The following is an 8,262-nucleotide window of genomic DNA, read 5'->3' as shown; positions in this document are numbered from 1 at the left end:
GGGGGGCAAGGAAAATGGGGTGAAAAGGGGATAAATGGGGTCAAATTGAACCTCCCCCCCCCCCCCCCATGTCTGCCCATATGACGTGAGCTGTGCGTCACGGCAAGTCCCGGTGTGTGAGTGTGGGTGGTGACCCCCCCCAGTACATCCCAGTTACATTCAGCCCATCCCAGTACATCCCAGTACATCCCAGTACATCCCAGTACATCCCAGTTACATTCAACCCATCCCAGTACGTCCCAGTACATCCCAGTTACATTCAACCCATCCCAGTACGTCCCAGTACATCCCAGTTACATTCAATCCCATCCCAGTACATCCCAGTACATCCCAGTTACATTCAATCCATCCCAGTACATCCCAGTACATCCCGGTTACATTCAGCCCATCCCAGTACATCCCAGTTACATTCAACCCATCCCAGTACATCCCAGTACATCCCAGTTACATTCAGCCCATCCCAGTACATCCCAGTACATTCCAGTACATCCCAGTACATCCCAGTTACATTCAGCCCATCCCAGTACATCCCAGTGCATCCCAGTACATCCCAGTTACATTCAACCCATCCCAGTACATCCCAGTACATCCCAGTTACATTCAGCCCATTCCAGTATATCCCAGTACATCCCAGTACATCCCAGTACATCCCAGTTACATTCAATCCCATCCCAGTACATCCCAGTACATCCCAGTTACATTCAACCCATCCCAGTACATCCCAGTACATCCCAGTTACATTCAGCCCATCCCAGTACATCCCAGTACATCCCAGTACATCCCAGTTACATTCAGCCCATCCCAGTACATCCCAGTTACATTCAGCCCATCCCAGTACATCCCAGTTCCATTCAGACCCCCCCAAGTGGCCCCCAGTCCCATTTAATCTAATCCCAGTGCCCCCCAGTCCCATATAACCCCATCCCAGTGCTCCCATTAACCCCCCAGTCCCATATAACACCATCCCAGTGCTCCCATTAACCCCCCCAGTCCCATATAACCCCATCCCAGTGCTCCCATTAACCCCCCAATCCCATATAACCCCATCCCAGTGCTCCCATTAACCCCCCAGTCCCATATAACCCCATCCCAGTGCTCCCAGTGCCCCCCAGTCCCATATAACCCCATTCCAGTGCTCCCATTAACCCCCCAGTCCCATATAACCCCATCCCAGTGCTCCCATTAACCCCCCAGTCCCATATAACCCCATCCCAGTGCTCCCATTAACCCCCCGTCCCATATAACCCCATCCCAGTGCTCCCATTAACCCCCCAGTCCCATATAACCCCATCCCAGTGCTCCCATTAACCCCCCAGTCCCATATAACCCCATCCCAGTGCTCCCAGTGCCCCCAGTCCCATATAACCCCATCCCAGTGCTCCCAGTGCCCCCCAGTCCCATATAACCCCATCCCAGTGCTCCCATTAACCCCCCAGTCCCATATAACCCCATCCCAGTGCTCCCATTAACCCCCCAGTCCCATATAACCCCATCCCAGTGCTCCCATTAACCCCCCAGTCCCATATAACCCCATCCCAGTGCTCCCATTAACCCCCCAGTCCCATATAACCCCATCCCAGTGCTCCCATTAACCACCCATCCCATATAACCCCATCCCAGTGCTCCCATTAACCCCCCAGTCCCATATAACCCCATCCCAGTGCTCCCAGTGCCCCCCAGTCCCATATAACCCCATCCCAGTGCTCCCAGTGCCCCCCAGTCCCATATAACCCCATCCCAGTGCTCCCATTAACCCCCCAGTCCCATATAACCCCATCCCAGTGCTCCCAGTGCCCCCCAGTCCCATATATCCCCATCCCAGTGCTCCCAGTGCCCCCCAATCCCATATAACCCCATTTCAGTGCCCCCAGTGCCCCCCAGTCCCATATAACCCCATCCCAGTGCTCCCATTAACCCCCCAGTCCCATATAACCCCATCCCAGTACATCCCAGTTCCATTTAACCCATCCCAGTGCTCCCATTAACCCCCCCAGTCCCATATAACCCCATCCCAGTGCTCCCAGTGCCCCCCAGTCCCATATAACCCCATCCCAGTGCTCCCATTAACCCCCCAGTCCCATATAACCCCATCCCAGTGCTCCCATTAACCCCCCAGTCCCATATAACCCCATCCCAGTGCCCCCCATCCCATATAACCCCATCCCAGTGCTCCCAGTGCCCCCCAGTCCCATATAACCCCATCCCAGTGCTCCCATTAACCCCCCAATCCCATATAACCCCATCCCAGTGCTCCCATTAACCCCCCATTCCCATATAACCCCATCCCAGTGCCCCCCAGTCCCATATAACCCCATCCCAGTGCTCCCATTAACCCCCCCAGTCCCATATAACCCCATCCCAGTGCTCCCATTAACCCCCCATTCCCATATAACCCCATCCCAGTGCCCCCCAGTCCCATATAACCCCATCCCAGTGCTCCCATTAACCCCCCAGTCCCATATAACCCCATCCCAGTGCCCCCAGTGCCCCCCAGTCCCATATAACCCCATCCCAGTGCCCCCCAATCCCATATAACCCCATCCCAGTGCTCCCATTAACCCCCCCAGTCCCATATAACCCCATCCCAGTGCTCCTAGTGCCCCCCAGTCCCATATAACCCCATCCCAGTGCTCCCATTAACCCCCCAGTCCCATATAACCCCATCCCAGTGCTCCCATTAACCCCCCAGTCCCATATAACCCCATCCCAGTGCTCCCATTAACCCCCAGTCCCATATAACCCCATCCCAGTGCTCCCATTAACCCCCCAGTCCCATATAACCCCATCCCAGTGCTCCCATTAACCCCCCATCCCATATAACCCCATCCCAGTGCTCCCATTAACCCCCCAGTCCCATATAACCCCATCCCAGTGCCCCCCAGTCCCATATAACCCCATCCCAGTGCTCCCATTAACCCCCCAGTCCCATATAACCCCATCCCAGTGCTCCCATTAACCCCCCAGTCCCATATAACCCCATCCCAGTGCTCCCATTAACCCCCCAGTCCCATATAACCCCATCCCAGTGCTCCCATTAACCCCCAGTCCCATATAACCCCATCCCAGTGCTCCCATTAACCCCCCAGTCCCATATAACCCCATCCCAGTGCTCCCATTAACCCCCCAGTCCCATATAACCCCATCCCAGTGCTCCCATTAACCCCCCAGTCCCATATAACCCCATCCCAGTGCCCCCCAGTCCCATATAACCCCATCCCAGTGCTCCCATTAACCCCCCAGTCCCATATAACCCCATCCCAGTGCTCCCATTAACCCCCCAGTCCCATATAACCCCATCCCAGTGCTCCCAGTGCCCCCCAGTCCCATATAACCCCATCCCAGTGCTCCCATTAACCCCCCCAGTCCCATATAACCCCATCCCAGTGCCCCCCAGTCCCATATAACCCCATCCCAGTGCTCCCAGTGCCCCCCAGTCCCATATAACCCCATCCCAGTGCTCCCATTAACCCCCCAGTCCCATATAACCCCATCCCAGTGCTCCCAGTGCCCCCCAGTCCCATATAACCCCATCCCAGTGCTCCCAGTGCCCCCCAGTCCCATATAACCCCATCCCAGTGCTCCCATTAACCCCCCAGTCCCATATAACCCCATCCCAGTGCTCCCATTAACCCCCAGTCCCATATAACCCCATCCCAGTGCTCCCATTAACCCCCAGTCCCATATAACCCCATCCCAGTGCTCCCATTAACCCCCCAGTCCCATATAACCCCATCCCAGTGCTCCCATTAACCCCCCAATCCCATATAACCCCATCCCAGTGCTCCCATTAACCCCCCAGTCCCATATAACCCCATCCCAGTGCTCCCATTAACCCCCCAGTCCCATATAACCCCATCCCAGTGCTCCCATTAACCCCCAGTCCCATATAACCCCATCCCAGTGCTCCCAGTGCCCCCCAGTCCCATATAACCCCATCCCAGTGCTCCCATTAACCCCCCAGTCCCATATAACCCCATCCCAGTGCTCCCAGTGCCCCCCAGTCCCATATAACCCCATCCCAGTGCTCCCATTAACCCCCCCAGTCCCATATAACCCCATCCCAGTGCCCCCCAGTCCCATATAACCCCATCCCAGTGCTCCCAGTGCCCCCCAGTCCCATATAACCCCATCCCAGTGCTCCCATTAACCCCCCAGTCCCATATAACCCCATCCCAGTGCTCCCAGTGCCCCCCAGTCCCATATAACCCCATCCCAGTGCTCCCAGTGCTCCCAGTGCCCCCCGCTCACTGGTCCCGGGCTCCTGCCATGGCTTTGGGTGACACTGGGTGCCTCCACCCCTCATTTTATAGACGGGAAACCACAGCCCTGAGTCATACAATGGGGGGGGGGGGGAGGGTGGAAATGGGGGGGGGTCCTCAGACCCACAGTGTATCGAAATGGGGGGAAAGAAGGAAGAATTGGTTCAAAACGAAGCGCGTTTAGAGCATGAGAAACAGCCCAAATAACGGTGGAAGGGGATGAATGAAAAGCAGCTCGAATTGGAAGGGGAAAAATAGGCCGAAATGCAAAGAAATGGCCCCAAATTGAATGCGACTGTGGGGAGAAATGCCCTAAAATGGAAGGGATGCTCTGAAAAGCCCCAAAAATGAAAGAAATGGCCCCAAAAATGGAGAGAAATGGGCCCCAAAATGGAGAGGAATGGGCCTAAAATGGAAGGGAATGGGCCCAAAATGGAGAGGAATAGGCCCAAAACCAGAGAGGAATGGCCCCAAAATGGAGGAAAGTAGCCCAAAATTGAATGAAATGGTCCAAAATGGAGGAAAATAGACCAAAAATGGAGAAAAATGGCCCCAAATGGAGAGAAATGAGCCGAAAATGGAGAGGAATGGGCCCAAAAGGGAGGAAAATGGGCCCAAAATGGAGGAAAACGGCCCTAAAATGGAGCGCAATGGCCCCAAAATGGGCCAAAAGGGAGGAAAATGGGCCCAAAATGGAGGAAAACGGCCCTAAAATGGAGATAAATGGCCCCAAAATGGGCCCCAAAGGGAGGAAAATGGCCCTAAAATGGAACACAATGGCCCCAAAATGGTGCTCAATGGCCCCAAAATGGAGGAAAACGGCCCTAAAATGGAGCGCAATGGCCCCAAAATGGGCCCAAAAGGGAGGAAAATGGGCCCAAAATGGAGGAAAACGGCCCTAAAATGGAGACAAATGGCCCCAAAATGGAGGAAAATGGCCCTAAAATGGAACGCAATGGCCCCAAAATGGCCCCAAAATGGCGGAAAACGGCCCTAAAATGGAGCACAATGGCCCCAAAATGGCGGAAAACGGCCCTAAAATGGAGCTCAATGGCCCCAGTATTGGCCCCAGAATAGCAGTAAATGGCCCCAAAATGGAGGCAAATGGCCCCAAAATGGCCCCAAAATGGAGGCAAACGGCCCCAAAATGGAGGAAAATGGCCCCAAAACGGCCCCAAAATGGCGCTCAATGGCCTCAAAATGGAGGCAAGCGGCCCCAAAATGGAGCTCAATGGCCCCAAAATGGCCCCAAAATGGAGGCAAACAGCCCCAAAATGGAGGAAAATGGCCCCAAAACGGCCCCAAAATGGCGCTCAATGGCCTCAAAATGGAGCACAGTGGCCCCAAAATGGAGCTGAATGGCCCCAAAATGGAGCTGAATGGCCCCAAAATGGCTTCTCGGCTGCACCGAAAACATCACGTCTCCATTTCTCGCATCCTGACCCCAAAATCGCCGGAAAACGGCCCAAAACGGATCGGATCAGAAACGAAAAAAACCCAAAATACAACCAGCAAAAAAAAAACCCATAAAAGGGGCCTCAAAGACTCCAAAATGTCACCAAATGACCCCAAAACGCTCCACAATCCCCCCCCCTAAAATTCATCTATTTCCCCACTCCTCCAAGCTCCAATTTTGACCTTTTTCGCCCCAAAACGTCCCTTTTAGATTCAGCTCCGATTCCAGCCCTTTCTCGACCCAAATTCGCCCCTTTTAACCCCAAAGCGATGCCCGCATTCAAGACCCCCCCCCTCAACCCCCCCCTCCCCCATCGACCCCCCTCAGTTTCAGGGCTGGGGGGGGGGTTCTCCCCCTCCCCCCCCCCCCCCCCCCATTCACACAATGGGACTTTCCCATCTCAAAGAGCTGAAACCGCTCTATGATAAGCAGGAAACCAAACTGGGGGGGGGGGGAATTAAAGTGGGAGGGGGGGGGTTTGTCTAAGCCCCCACCCCATAATAAACAACACAGCCCCCCCCCAAACAGCCCCACTTACCAGCAGTGCCCCATATTCTGCCCCCCCCCCAGTTGGCACCCCACTATTTATGGGGTGTCTCCCCCCCCCCCCCATAATGTGATGTCAGAGAACCTCCCCCTAAGGGGGGGGGGGTGAAAGGGGGGGGTCCTGCCCCCCCCCCAAAAAAATAATCCTCCCTTTCCCCATAGGGTTGTGGGGTGGGGGGGGTGGGGGGGCAGTTTCACCCCACACTTAATTCACTTTGGGGGGGTCCTGTCCCCCCCCCATCCTCCAAACAATCCCATAGAGTTGGGGGGGGGGGGGGTATCAGTCTCACCCCACACTTAATTCACTTTGGGGGGGACAAAGGGACCCCCAAAGTGTCCCCCCCCCCCCACAACCACATACATTATTTCCCCCCCTATTGTTAGAATGGGGGGGGGTACAATGCTTTAATCCAAACCCAAACCCAAACAGGGACCCCCCCCCCCCCAAAACAGGGACACTTCAACCCCATAAGGAACCAAAGACTTCGGGTTGGGGGGGGGCTCTTTTCCCCTCCCCCACCCCTCAATAAAAAAGCCCAAAGTGGATGTAAATAGTTCAGATTGGACCCATTTTATCCCCAGCCCCCCACCCAAATTAATTTGGGGTCTCTTCTTCACCCCACAGATGCTGACATTGGGGGGGGGGGGGGGGCTATTTTATCCCCTCCCCCATTCATCAAAGAACCGAATCCCCCCCACTCCCATAGCACTGAATGAGAGCACGAAGCCCCGCCCCCTTCCTCTAGCCACGCCCACTTTTGCCTATAACCACACCCACTCCAGCAGGTAGCCACGCCCCCTTCTGCCCACAACCACGCCCACTTCTGCAGGTAACCCCGCCCCCTTCCTATAGCCCCGCCCATTTTCGTCCATAGCCACGCCCACTTCTGCAGGTAGCCACGCCCCCTTCGTTAGTCACAGCGCAGCCAGGCCACGCCCCTAAAAGGCGCAAACCACGCCTACTACGCTTAGCCCCGCCCCCAGCCGCATACGCAGCCAATCAAACCCCGCCTCTCCCCTTTAGCCCCGCCCCCGGCCGCCATGGCGCGGCCACCCGCCTCCGCCCCTTGGCCGGACTCCCGGCATGCCCCGCGCCGGGGGGGTCCATCCCAACCCCCCCCCCCTCTCCCCCCCCCACCCTTAGACCCCCCCACGACCCTCCCGACCCCCCCCCGGGGCTTTGGATCCTTCCTGAGCCCCCCCACCCCCACCCCGAGGTCTGGCTCCCCCCATTGGGGGGGTGGGGGGGGCCGGGGGTCTTTGGGTTGAAGGTGGTGGGGGGGCTGGGGGGGTCCGGACCTTCCCGTGCCCCCCCCCTTGGGGGGGTCCCGGCGGGTGCAGTTTGCGGACGCGGTGGGGTTACCCCTGGCCAGCTTAAGGCAATACCCACCCGGACCCCCCCGCCATCATGAGGGACCCCCCCCCACCGAAAGCAATGGGGAAAGGGGGGGGGGCTGCCAAGGGTTCAAAGGGGAACCGGGGGGGGGGGGGGCAAGAACGAGAGAGCTGGATGAGGCCGGGGAAGGGCAGGTAAGAGACCCCCCCCCCCATTAAAATCAAGGGGGGGGGGGCTAAGAAGAGATATGGGGGGGGGGGGGGTTACCCGGCGAAGAGATTGGGGGGGGGAAATGGGGGGGGGTGATATGGGGATGGGGGGGGGAAGATATGGGGGGGGGAAGAGATATGGGGGTGGGGGGGGCGAAGAGAGGGGGGGGCGAAGAGAGATAGGGGGGAAGGGAGGATATGGGGGGGGAGGGGGGCGAAGAGATTGGGTGGGGGGGCGAATAGGGGGGGGGGCAAAGAGGTGGGGGGGGACACTGGAATACCTGGCTGCAGGTGGTGACCCCCCCCCAACCTTTGTATCCCCCCCCCCCCCACTTTAAAGGCCACAAGAGGCAGAGGAGGAGCAGCCCCCACCCCTCTGCTGCACAGCAGGTAAGTGCTGACCCCCCCCCCTTTCATTTTGGGTCCCCCCCTTTTAATTTGGGACACCTCCCCCTT

Source organism: Coturnix japonica, unplaced genomic scaffold (genome assembly GCF_054131305.1).
Source record: "Coturnix japonica strain WE unplaced genomic scaffold, WE-NBRP24 Scf160, whole genome shotgun sequence".
NCBI classification, from domain to species: Eukaryota; Metazoa; Chordata; class Aves; order Galliformes; family Phasianidae; genus Coturnix; species Coturnix japonica.
Note: the sequence above shows the minus strand (reverse complement) of the source record.